General features: G+C 35.6%; 1 pseudogene; it reads right to left on the reverse strand.

The window, feature by feature from the left end:
* Positions 1-4,005: 4,005 nt before the first annotated feature.
* Positions 4,006-13,789, reverse strand: LOC112096154 (annotated as a pseudogene).
* Between the last annotated feature and the right edge of the window lie 545 nt (positions 13,790-14,334).

The following is a 14,334-nucleotide window of genomic DNA, read 5'->3' on the forward strand; positions in this document are numbered from 1 at the left end:
AATCTGCAAACTTTCACGTTCCCTCCTCATAACAAGAGTATCCTATGCCACCAATAACACAGTAATTAACCTACCCAATTAAAGTTGTCGAATCCTCATCCGTACTCGGCCATTTTCTTTTATTCTTTTTGCCATAAACATAAACTTGAAGCATTAATTTTTATAAGATTTATAAAAAAAAAAAGGAAATTTACATGCCCTCATAAAATCACATAAAATAATAATACCCCACAAGAAAAATGAAATTAAGAAATTAACTTTAAAAAAAAAAAAACTACCCACAAATGATGAATAGGCTCAAAATCAAGATTCAAGATTCATTTTTTTTTGCTTGTCTATTCTCTTGATGAACTGGCTCTTGTACTTGTTCCTCTTCTTTAATTTCTTCTTGTTGTTGAGGTTGAGGTTGAGCTTGAGGTTGAGGTTGAGCTTCCTCCACTACTACTACGGGTTCTTCAACGGGGATATCGGGTCGGGTGGTGCGATGTGGAGCCGGGTCGATACTACCATCAAGACAAGAAGAGCACTTCCTCTCAACCCACCCTTCAAAATCGTACTGCCCGCTACCCATGATCCGACGACCCGTACACAGCCTCCCTATCATTCCGGCTATCACCCCCAAGATGGTGATCACCGCAAGAACCGCTATCACCGGCCCGACCGACCCGTGACCCGAATGGGCCGTGTACGCTTGCTGGGTCCCCTCCACCGCCGGCGGTGGCTGCTGCCCAATCACTGGCATCGACATACTCACATAAATTTATCAGGGTTTCTGCGAGGTTTTATGTTTTTTTTTTTCCGTTCTTGTGTAACTTTTATAAACAATTTTGATATTTGTTGTGGGAAAAGCATGAAAAATCAAATTATTATTGGTACATAAAAGGTGATGGAAATGAGAAAGATAAGCAATGTGGGATTTTTTTTTTCTTTTTTTCGTTTGCTTTTCTTTTTATTTGGGTTGTAAAGAAAAGAAAAGAAAAGAAAGTGAGGGGAAAACTTGAAGGGAAAGTCTTGTTCCAATGGAGAAAATGGGTTTCCTCTGTTGGGAGAATTGCTTCTGGTACTGAAAGGAAATTATTATGAGAAAATGTTTTGAAATGGGAAAAGCCAAATGGACTGGACTGGGTTCGTTGGGAGGTGCAGTCTCTTTGCTTTGGCAAAAAATTGAATCACATGTTGAGTGTACCTGAAATTTTAATTAAAAAAAATCACAATTTTTTCACTTCCACTTTTAGGTATTGAGCCAAGAGATTCTGCATGAATAGTGATACTTTTATGAACAAATATGTTAAAGTTTGAAATAAAGCTTTTTATTAATTATTTTGGTTATTTATAATTAAGTGGCTAACTAAAATTTATATTAGAGTTGAGTCGCATGATCTGAAAATGTATTCAGCTTTCAGATTTCACGAGAAAAAAAATGGGAGCAATCTTGCATGAACATTTTAGATGAAGGGCCTAATGGGTGTTTTATAAAAGTATTTTTAATTTTTTTTCAAAAAAACAAATTATAATGCCAAAGAGTATCAAACAAATGATATAATAACACTTCAATAATGTCAAAAACACTTTGAATCACACTCCAAGTCCAAAACACTTCCAAAAAGGTTAGAGGAAAGTGTGCTCTTAGTGCTCTTACTCATTATGAAGAAAGCCCTAAAATAACATTTTCGATCTTTATCTTCACTTTTGTACCTCTTTTCTTTTCTGATTATTTATTTATTATTATTATTGTTTATTTTTGGCACCGAATGAAGGAGCTCAAAGTGCCTTCATTCGTTTTTTAAAAATTGTTTAGTTAATTATGGGCACAGGATAAGTTTGCTTTTTTATGAAAGGTCAAAAAAGTTACATTTAAAAGATGTCCAAAAAGTTGCCAATTATGTTCAAATAGTGAGCCAATCGGTCCATCTTTTTTTTTTCCTTCCTTCTCCTTTCTTTTTCATTCTGTCCCACTATAATGCCATGCTGGCCCGTAGTGATGGCTAGTTGTATTCATAGAATTTGCCACAAATGTTTCTTGTGAAGTGTATAAAATATGTGTTTTTATAATTCGAACAGAAGTCCTTTTTTTTAATAAAATAAAATAAAAGATTAAAACTTTTGATTACAATATGTTCCGTTCTATAAAAGATTATATTTAAATTAGATTAATAATACAAATACCCTTATGCAAACTAAGTTAGCAGCTTACTTATCGTAAAGAAGCTGTTTAGATAAAAGGATCACATGACCCGAATAATATTTTTACTAACTATTTTTACTTTTCAATCAATCACCGAATGCAATATAAGTTGTTAACTCAATTCGTACAAACATATTTATATAATTATTTGCGGTTTATCATTGTTAACGTATAATCAACGTAAACATTTATATTTTCTAATGTAAATTTGAGACTTGATAATACTATTGACTGTAATTTAACATTATGTCATTAGCGAGATAATATTATCTTACCTCAAAATTGTATTTAAAATTGTCTGACTTCAAAATGATATGTAGAACCTGTACACATTTGCAAGGAGAAGAACTTTTCAAATTACTTCCCAAAATTGAAAAATAAAAATCTCTTCTTAATTTTTAAACTCGCCATTGTTATTATTTTTGTGCTATATATATATTTTCGAATTATGAAAAGTTGGAAACTTTCATTAGACGCTATCTTAATGATTAAGCCTACCAAAGCGTTGGCTGTGTAGAATTTTGTATAGGAGTCCGAGAAAAGGATAGCTCTTGCTTTTACATAATTCACCTATATACCCCCTGACACAAGTCACATAAGGATACAGAAAATTTTTCGGGTTCATTAAAATGATAGAACTGAAAGATTTTTCGGAATTATATTAAATTGCTTTGCACATTTTGAAATCCAAAAAATTGATTATTAAAAAAAGAAATTAAAAAGCCTAGATGGGTAAAAAAAAAAGAAATATTGAGTAAACAAATCTCGAGAGTCAGCGTGGAGAATCTATTCAGAAAGCAGAGAATATGTTTCAGAAGGAGGACGGTGATAAATCTGATGATCAAGCATGATTATGATAGCTCATGATTTATATACACCAATAAAACTTCGGCAGATCAAATTATATATATATATATATAAAGATGGCAAACTCTATCTTACATGCATGTAAGATAGGGGATCCCTATAAAGATTGGCTTTGCGATAAAAGTGCTTTTTCAATCGACGAAAGAGACAGAAATCTCAATGGTGAGTTTTATTAATTTGTACAGGGGGTTGGGTCACTGCTCAGGCATCTAACCTGCAGCTCTCCTTTCATATTCCTTTTTGAATCCATGCACTCTCTGTCGGCTTCTTTTTATAGATTTACGTGCATTTGAATTCAGCCCTATTTTATTATTCTTTTTCTCTTGTTAAACACTTTTCTTGATCCCAAAATCAAAGTGGAAGCCAAACAATTCATAAAATAATGTTAAGCAGTACAAGATTTTCTTGGCACTTGATATCTAGTGGTCGGTCACTTGGTCACACATAGTGGGCAGCCACTAAATATGAACCGTTTTTATGGCAATAGTTATTTGTAGTAATTTTCATCAATTAGTTACCTAATTTAGTAGGGATTAAGATTCTCTCCTGATCTGATTATGTCGTGAGCAAACAATTTAATTGCTGATTGGTGGTTAATAAATAAAAATATATATAAGAAATTAAATTTTATCCATACACTACCACTAAAAAATACATGGCAGAAGATCTTCAAAAACTCAGAAGAGATCAGATCAAAAGAGAATCATTTTTCATTTAGTAGATATGTATAATTTGAAGTTAATGGGGCTTCAATGAGATGAAAATTCATAAGAGAAGCAAGTGGTCAAATATAATCACACTAAATATTCATTTTGATACACACACGCATGTATTTAGGCACACAAAGCACTGAGTTGGCCAGATTATTCCTGTGTTGACTGCCTAATTTAGATAATTAATTAAACCACAGAAGTTCCAACAAAGAGACTAATTAATTCATTACAGACACCAATTCAGTTAACAGACCTACAGGACTTCCTGATCTGCCCATCTTTCCCGGTGAGTATCCAATCTTACTCATCTTCGCCATTGATTCAGCAAAATCATAGGAGAAAAGATATGGGTTCGTGCTATAAGCCTTAACCAATGCGGCAGTCCTAGGATCGGCCATTAATGCTTGATCGGATTCGAGAAGGCCTGTGCTTCTAACAAGGTTTGGTGTAATACGCATTGTCAAGTCCGTGCACATGCACTTGGGGAGTCAAGAGGAGCAATGTTGCCGTTTGGTGCAGCTCGGTTAATCTGGACATGTGGCTTGCAAATTCGGCAGCGCAGAAGAATCGGGTGGAGGGTCTGGCTTGTAGTTGAAGAATCTGTGCTTGAAGGCGATGCATTGAGCAAAACCTATGGTGTGTGCTCCTGTTGAAAGAACCAGGTAGCCAAAGGTTTTTGCTAATTAGTTATATTTGATACATCACCTAGACTTTGTTTGTTACCAATTCCTACGCAAATCATTCAAGCCGCTTTCTTTACATTTCAAGTCATTGAAATGAATTTTTAAGCTTGCAATGCAGGCCTAGAACTAGAATTTTGGTTTAAAGGGGGCAAAAATGAAAAAAATTGCGGCTCCTACAAATAGAGGGGCAAAAAAGTATGATTTTGAAAGAAAGGATGGTGATATTTCTACCTTATAATTTTTGTAAACCCACTTTATTTTCATGAAATAATCACAATAAATTTACATTATTTTTAAAAACTTCAAATAAAGAAGCAATTTTGAGATTTAATCAAAAAAATTAAATATGTGAACTATTATATATAAGAGCTCATGGTTCTTGTGGTAGTTTGGTCATTTTATGTTATAAAAGTAAAATAGTGAATAAAATTTATTTTAAAGCATCATTAATGGTTAACGATGGTTAAAAAAATCGGAGTAAAATGACTTATGAGGAGAATTTAGTTGAGTGACTGTTTGAACTTTTTATTGCTTTGTATTTTTAAAAATAATATGAATTTGTTATAACTATTTTCTAGAAGTGTGATGGAAATATCCCACCCTCAAAGAAATATGCTAAATTTCAATTAGGACCATATTTTCTATGGAACCTTTCACGACTGGCCCAGGTAAAAGCATAGGCTCGCCCTAGTTACAGTATTGATAGCCTTGAGATGATTTACCTATCACTTGAGTTCTCCTAGGCCTTTAATATATTCTTTTCTTATGATCATTTGTGACAATGAATACTAGAGGTCAACTATTATTTATTTATTTATTCTTAACCAACTCACAATGAATCACATCTATTTTGCTAAGAAAAAGGTCGAATTACGATAAAATTTAATTTTGATCCTTATGGACACACATATATAGGGACCTTATTAAGTTTTATAATAATAAAAAATTTTAACAAGTGTGGTTTAATTGTTAAACACTCTTGAATTGTTGAGAACTCTCAAGTGGATATTAGTTATATTAATATCTAACCTAAACACATCCTGTACATAATATCAAACATTCAAGTATCATTTCTGTTGTGTTTTTTATGCTTCCTCTTAAACTTCTAGAACCTTTTTGCTTTCAATTGCGAGAAATATTCAGATGGATTAATGCTAATGAAACACCATTCTTTAATTTCTCGAGGAGACCTTTAATGGCTGTTAATTTAAATAATATTTAAAATGAAAAAAAACTGAAGAATATAATCAAATGAGATTGTTATCTTACATAATCATATAAGATACATGATTATTTCACAACCGTTTGATTTGTTTGATGAAAATCAAACGGTTATGAAAATATAAATTAATAAAATTATGTTATTTTCACAACCGTTGGATTTTCATCCAACGGTTGTGAAAGAATAATGTATCTTAAGTGATTATGTAAAATAACAAAAGCCATAATCAAAACCGTACATGAGAGGACTACAATTTCAACATCCTTTAAGTCAAGAACCTTGGCTAAAAACTTGGAAGTGATGTTATCTTTTTTTTTTTTTTGAAAAGAAAGTATGCCTTTCATAGAATTAACTTGAGCACAAGTACAAGATGTCTGTTGGAATTTCATCCAATCATATTACAAGTTCCTGCTTTTGCAAAGCTAATTTGGCTAACTCATGAGCTGTGCCATTATAGTTCCTAGATATGTGCTGAGCTTTAAAGTTCTAGAAATTCTTCTTTTTTTCCAGAATTTCGGCTATTAACCAGTAGATTTCAACCATACTGCTTGTCTTCATGTTTACTAGTTCAACTACTTCCAGCGAGTCAGATTCGAAAAATCCAGCAGTAACACCAACTCTTAAAGCTACATGTAAGCCCCACTCCATGGCTGCAGCTTCAGCCATTGCCACATTCCCAGAAAACTTAGCAGCAGCTTTGCAAATTCCTTCTGAATTTCTAATCACCGCCCCTAAGCCTATCACTTGATTCTCAGCATCCACATTTATTTTTTCCCAGCCCTTTGGTGGGGGGCTCCATTGATTCTGCTCCCCTGCCTTCTGACTTGCAACATATGTCCTCTCAGGTTGTTTAACTCTCTTAAATGATTCTACCATAGATTCTGCCCACGCAACTGCTCTGATTGGATTTTCTTTTTTGCCCTCAAACAACCATTTATTTCTTGCATTCCAAATAACATACAGAAGAGCAGCCACTGAAGCTCCGTCCCTTTGAGCTTGCTGCTGGGGCAAAGATTGCAGCAACCCAATTACATCTTGGTTTTGCTCTCTTTGAGAGCCACCTGTCAATTGAGAGCCATTCCAAATCTTCCTTGCCATTTTGCAATCCTGCAAAGCATGCGAAATGGACTCCATTTTGCAGCGACATATTTGGCAAGTTGGTTCCTATAAAACTTTATGCTTTCATAGATTTTCCGCTGTTGGCAGTAGGTCATGAGCCGCTCTCCACAAGAAGATTTTTATCTTTTCTGGTATTTCAAGCTTTCAAATCATATTCCATTGGAAATAGGTGGAGAAACTTGGGTGATCTGGGAACTTTATTTGCATAGCCACTTGGTAGCCACTCTTGACAGAATAGGTATCTCTCTTGTCGTAGTGCCATATTAGTTGATCTTCCTTTGGCCTTCTCGGTAGCTGGATTTGAGAAATAGTTGCTACATCTTCTGTTGTGAAATGTTCCAAAAGTAAGTTTTCCTTCCAATTTTGTTCATTATCAATTAGCTCTGCCACTGTAATGTTGGCCATCATCGTTGGGGCTGAAATTGGTCTAAAGGTTGATGGTCTGGGAATCCAAATGCTTTTATACACCTTCACATTCTTCCCATCTCCAATTCTCCACCTAGACCCTTTTTGAATCACTTGCCTCCCCCACAAAACACTTCTCCAAATGAATGATGGTTTTAACCCCATATTTGCATCCATAAAGCTTGTATGTTTAAAATACATAGCTTTCAACACTCTTGCTACCAGCGAGTTTGGAAACTGAAGAATTCTCCAACCTTGCTTCGCCACAAGAGCTTGATTAAAGCTTGAAAGATCTTTAAATCCCAACATACCTCTGACTTTGGCGTGGCTTATTTTCTCCCACCTCACCCAATGGATGCTCTTCTTCTCTTGTTTAGTTCCCTACCAGAACCTAGCCACTACTCTTTGGATATCCTCACATAACCCTATGAGAATTTTGAAAACATTCATAGCGTATGATGGGACTGCTTGTGCAACAACTTTAATCAAAACCTCCTTACCTCCACTTGAGAAATACTTATGCTGCCAACTACCAATTTTGTTCAACACTCTGAGCTTGGTTTCCTTGAAAAAACTCTTATGCTTTCTCCATATCATTGAAGGTAGCCTTAAGTACTTTTCATGCCGAGACACCACTTACATCTGAAAGATGTCTTTAATGGCTGAAATCTGTTCATTCTTAGTGCTCCCGCTGAAGAACATAAAAGATTTTTCAAAATTGAAAATTTGTCCGGATGCTTTGCCATAGCACTCGAATAAGGCTTTTAAGTGTTTGCAGTCCTCCACTGTTGCTCTAGTAAAAATAAGGTTGTGACCCGCAAATAAGAGGTGGGAGATCTTTGTATCTTTGCCGAAACGAATTCCATGGATAAACTTTTGGTGTTCTGCCTGCTCTAAGAGGCTTGAGAAAGCCTCAGCGCACAAAATAAAGAGGTAAGGGGATAGAGGGCACCCTTATCTGAGTCCCCTTTGGGGATGAATTACCCCTGTGGTTGTTCCATTAATAACAACAGAAAAAGAAACCATAGTGATACAATACATAATTAAGTCAACTCATTTACTAAAGAAGCCTAACTTTAGCATTGTGTGCTTAAAAAAATCCCACTTCACTCTATCGTAAGCCTTACTAATGTCCAATTTCAAAGCCACCAGCCCGTGTTTTTTCCCTTTACTATGTCTAATTTTATGCAAGTATTCATAGCCGACAATGATGTTATCAGTAATTAAACGATTGGGAATGAATGCACTTTGAGTTGGGGATATGACTTGGTGGAGGATATGCTTTAGTCTATTTGCAATTGTTTTGGTTATAATCCTATAAATGACATTACGCAGGCTTATAGGTCTAAACTCTGTTACCCTCTGTGGTTTTTGAGTTTTCGGAATCAATACAATGTGCATGTGATTAAGTGGAGAGATTGTACCTCTATCATTTAGAATGTAGAGGCAAGTAGAGATAACACATCGCTTTACTGAGCCCTAATGCTTTTGAAAGAAGGCTGCTGGCAGTCCATCCGGTCCCGGAGCTTTTGTTGGGCACATTTGGGAAAGTGATGTTGCTATTTCTTCCTCTATGAAAAGCTTGTCCAGATGGCTGTTCATTTTCGAGTCCACATTCGGTTTCAATCCTTCAAGGGCAGCCTATATTTGCATTTCTGTCGGACTGAAAGTTGCAAAAAGGTCTTCGAAATATTCACCGAACGCCCTCTCGATCTCTTCTTTATCTTCCATCCATTCTTCTTGCCGATTTAGGATTCCCTTAATTCGATTCTTCATTTTTTTTCTGGAGGAGGCCTTTAAGTGAAAAAATTTCATGTTTTTGTCTCCCTCCTTCAACCAATTTGCTCGAGATCTCTGCTTCCAATACACTTTCTCATCTAACAGCAGCCTCTCAATCTGTCCATCCGTGCTTTTAATCTCATTTACTTTGTCATGTTGTTTAAATTGATACTTCAAATTTGAAAGTTTTTCCTTCAGCCGTTTCAGCTTCTCTTCCCGCCATCAAATTCCTTCTTACTCCAAATCTGCAGTTGTGCCATTGAATTATTGGTAGCCCTCTTGAAGGTTTCAACTGGATCTTCTTCACCCCAGCTTCTACACTCCATCTATTCTCGTCTCACTATTCTTTTGCATTCTTCATATGGACTCCACATGTCCTCATAGTGGAGTCTTTGATAGGACTTCTTTTGGTGCTAATTAAACCGAGTCTTTTCTTGTATCTCTAACATAATATGGCTGTGGTCTGAGCACCAAGAATTCAGGTTTGTAACCGTAAGCTTATAAGAGCTTTGCTCCCAATCCTTACTCCCTAAGAACCTATCAAGCATTCATTCAATCAAATAGGGTCCATATATTTTATTAGACCACATAAAGGGGTAGCCCTTGCAGCCTAAATCTACCAAATTGCAGTCCTTCACCGCCTCCCAGCCAGCCTCCTTAGCAACGTCCAGGTATACCGTTTTTGCATTGATTTCGGATGACCGTATATTCCAATGCATCTCCAAATATTCCCTTTTACCCCATAAATAACAGCTTCTATATGATGGTTGCTGTGCGATACAATAATGACATCAATTTCATCGTTCCATAGCAAAGCCAAACTGCCCCCCATCCTTATTCTTCCCACCTTAAGGCAGTTCTCAAAACCTAGAATTTTCCCCATATTTGTCACTGCACAGGCTTCATCTTTGTTTCACAAACAAAAAGAATTTGAGGCTTGTGCTCTCGGAGAATGTCTTTTAGAGCTAGGAACGTCCGGGTATTCCCCAAACCCCGGACATTCCAACTTATGATTTTCATTGTTGCCGGCGGGGCTGAAAACCAGCCTCCGCCAATATCTCCTGTACTGTCGAGTCCAACCTTTCCCCCACCTCCATGGCTGTCACTCCCCAGCTTAGTTTGAGCTTAGTTGGTGGGGAATTGTCTGCCTTTCGGCTCGATTTGTATTTGCTTGGACTTGCCATTTTTGGTCTTTTACTTTTTGGGCTATTCGTTCTTGTATCGCAGCTAGCCCGCTTGTCATTGTTAAGGTCTCCTTGGTTGCTGCCTTTTTTGTTTGTGGTTCGAGCTTGGTTTTTCTATCTCCTCTATTTAGTCTTTGGTTTTTTAGAAGAAAAATCCTTATTCACAACTTCTTCATCCGAGCTCATTTGGGTTGTGTTGGTGGAATTGGGCTGGTGAAATGTTTGGCCCAATAGAGAGAGCTTGTTTAAAGTCTTTCCCTTCAAATTTTCTTCTGCTTTTGAATTCCCACTCTCTGACTCGAGTTTTTAGAACTCTCCTTGTTATCAGCTGCATCAAGCTGTTTTTTTATATCAGTTTGCTGCAATCTCAGTTTCTGCCCCTGAGACATTAATGTTTCCTCAACTACCACAACCATGTGTTTTCCTCCCATATGTGAACTACTGACTTCTTCCTGGTGTTGGGTTGACCCTGCCCCAACTTCTCCCCCCGGGTTTGGGTGTTGAGGATGGTGGGTGTCTGTGTCCTTCGAGTTCTCAATTTCTTTTGATGTTCTTCTTCTTTGCTCCCTTACTTCTTTTTCTTTATTCCTTTGACCCCTTATTCGATCCGTCAGTGAAGCTGCTTTTAACCAGGCCCCATACTACATCTCCTCCTTTAGTTGGCCCTTATACATCGCACACTCTCTGTATTGATGTCCAATGAATCCACATCAGAAATAATATTCTGGAAGCTTTTTATAAATCACCCCAACTGGAATTTTTCCTCCATCTTCTTGCTGAATCTTGAGGATCTTTTTTAGTTGCTTGGTAATATCTATTGATATTCTGACCCGCACATATTCACCGAAACAATCCCCGATTGCATCCGTTGCCACGTCTTCTACTTTTCCAATCTTGGCACCAATTTCCTGGATTGTGCTAGTATCCATACACATCAGTGGCTTATTATGCAGTTGTACCCAAAATGAAACATGTGAAAAATGTTGTTCTGTGAGATTGCCAATACCACTCGGCTCTTGGAGTACAATAAGAGCACGATCAAAGTGCCATGATCCTCTTGCTAACACTCTTCGTTTATCTTCTTCTAAGGAAAACTTAAACATAAAGATTTTGTTTCGCAAACTTTCAACTTTGACTACCCCCACTGGTCTCCAGGCTTGTAGTAAAGCTGTTTGGATACCTTCATGACTGATACTTCTTGTAGTAAGGATTTTGCCCATCAAGCAACCTGCCACAATCTAAGCTCATTTTTTCCTTCATGTTACCCCCAAAGATAATTTTGTCTTCTTACTCGTATGCATACACTTCTTAATTAATTCGTCTGTTTCCATTCTTTAAAGGAGGCTGTAAAATCCTTTAATGCAATGTAACCACCTTGCCAGCTTCGTTTCTTTCCTGCTCTTAACTCTTCACTCCTGTTTCAGCTTTCTAACCCTCATGATCGATAAATACTCACACCTACCCTTTAGCCCTAATTTAAGACTAAGCTCTCTGAAGAAAAAAGAAAAGAAAGAGAAAAAATTAAAATGAAAATTACGCCCAACTAGTGGGCAGTTTTCTGGACCATAAGGATCCAAAATTTGCTTCCATTCAGTGTTCTCTCATTCAGAGAGAAAACACTCTCGAGGGAAGAGTTTTTTGAAAAGTGATGTTATCGAGAGGCTCAAAAGGTGATGGCAAAATTGTAGTTGCAGCCTCACTAGCTGTTAATTAATCCATCTCTACGCCCTAATCAAACTGGCCAATAAGGCCCTTCTGACTAAATTAAACCAGGTATATGTAATGGAAAGTTAGTTGAAGAAAGAGTTCTTTGGCTTGAGTTCTAAGACTATAATCACCACCACAACAGCCTCTTTGGTTGCATGAGCCAAAATTAATGTCAACATAAGAAATAGTTAATGGGCAAGCTTTTTCAACTTCTGCTTTTATGTTGTCAATGACTTCATATCCTTGAGCTGAATTACGATTTGGCCAAGCGTTTTTCCCCCACTTGAAATCATCTATGTCATCCAGAAGAATTGAGGCATAGCAACCCTATATGCGTACCCTAGACAAAAATATATTTGAACTTAAAAATTTGATATATAAATAACTATTCTCAAGTGCATATTTTATACGGATACGTACTTTTACAAGACATACGAACTTGTAAAATATTTTATAGTATTGTAAAATATTTTATAAGACAATAAAAATATGTATATATATATATATATATATATATATATGCACCACTCTAGTATACACTTTTAGAATTAGATGTTGTTTGTGCTAAGTCATGACTCTTTTTTGTGCTTAAACTCTCTTTAAATAATATGGACTATAAAGACAAATTTTTAGGAGAATGATAAGAATATGCTTCCTTTAAGGGTCATAGTATCATTTGACACACGCCCAAAAAAAAATAAATAAAAAAGGAAGTTGAGAATCTTGTGATGTACAAGCTTTCTCAGTGGAATTTTGTATATGTAGTAGGAAAGTACAGATGATACTATTCGCAGCAAGATATTCATAAAGTATTGATTAATACTGAATATATATGAAAATGGGACTTAATTAATATTACATGCCATGTTATATGAATGATTAGAATTTCTTCTAAATATGGGTACCAGCAAAAGTGTAAGAATAAAGGTCCAATTCCCGAACTGGATTTTAACGAGCTTCCATATGGTTGGACACAGAGCTCAGACCAAAAGGAAAAAAAGAGAAATACTAAATGAATTAGGATAAAATTATGTTGCAACTGTGGTATGGTACCACAATTACTTTTAACTGTTAAATTTATAGTTGTATAGTTACATAAGTTGGATTTAATGGTTAAAAGTAAATGTTGTACCATACCATAGCTGCAACATAACTAGACCCAATGAATTAAATCATGACAAGAGAATGACAAAAAAAATTATTTTTTAGTTTATTTTGAGGATTTATATACATATAATCATAAAAAAAATTCAAAAAAATTTACATTGAGACAAATATTTTATTATCGTCCTTTTGTTCCTTTATCATTTTCCAAGAAAAAAAATCTAATAATTCCCTTTCCCAACAGTATAACCTAATATGATAAAATAAAATACTAACTTTAATTTGCATCTAATAAGTTAATAACATTACTTCATTACTATTGGGTTTGTTAGCCTTATGGTAAGCCGGTACTCTTACGTCTTAATAATGTTAAAGGCATTCAAGCCCTCATGAGATTCTTTTTTTCTTTTCAAAGATTTGTCTTCAATGTTATTATTATAAATAAATTTTTGAGCTAGTCTCAAGTCTTAGTATATTTATGAGTCGTACTCTACTGTCAATGTCAATATAAATGTAAATATACATGTGCTTAGAGTCTCAATAATGAAAATTGAAAAGGACTCGATGATAATGCAAAGAAGAAAGAATAAGTTTGAGAAGAGTTTCCTTAACGAAAGAATCATGAAAGTGCAACCGAAGAAGGGATGCAACTATTCTGTCGTCATTCTATAAGAGAATGTGATCTATATTAGCTAATTATGCTTGTGCAACCGAACACAAAGTATTTCTGGTGACCTGCTGAGGACCATGCTAGGTTAATTTATACACAAATACGATGGAGGTGGAAGCATTTTGATTGGTTAAACCTGGAAAGTGGCCATGCCGCTGAGGTTAATTGGAGGTTTGATAAGCATCTAATGACATCATCCATTCACCTCAATGATATATATCACATTATTGACATAGACATAAGAAATGCCTTACATAAAACGATCACAAGCTTCAAAGCCTAAACATAAATTATTGAAAGCATTGTGAAGTTGGATGGATGATCCTCTTAAAGAAAATTTCATGTTAAAGATCAGTACGTGGGAAGTGGAACAAGCTCATTTGAAGACTAGTACATTTTGGATACCGATCATACATAAGAGCTTCATGAAACTGGACCATCAGGTAGTAATTAAATGCAAACATTTAGTTGCGTTTAACGGTTTAGGATATATAGTGATGGCATCTTATGGCTACATCTTGAATCTTTATTGTATAGAAAAATTTCTCTCTCTCTCTCTCTCTCTCTCTATATATATATATATATATATCAAATTTAGATTATGTCTCTTGCTGCAGCAGTACTACTTTACTGACTTTTTAGGGAAGTCATTTATTGTACCTCTACCTAGAGTTAGCGTAGCGAAGAGTTTCACTC

The sequence above is a fragment of the Citrus clementina genome, unplaced genomic scaffold, assembly GCF_000493195.1.
Source record: "Citrus clementina cultivar Clemenules unplaced genomic scaffold, Citrus_clementina_v1.0 scaffold_8, whole genome shotgun sequence".
NCBI lineage: Eukaryota > Viridiplantae > Streptophyta > Magnoliopsida > Sapindales > Rutaceae > Citrus > Citrus x clementina.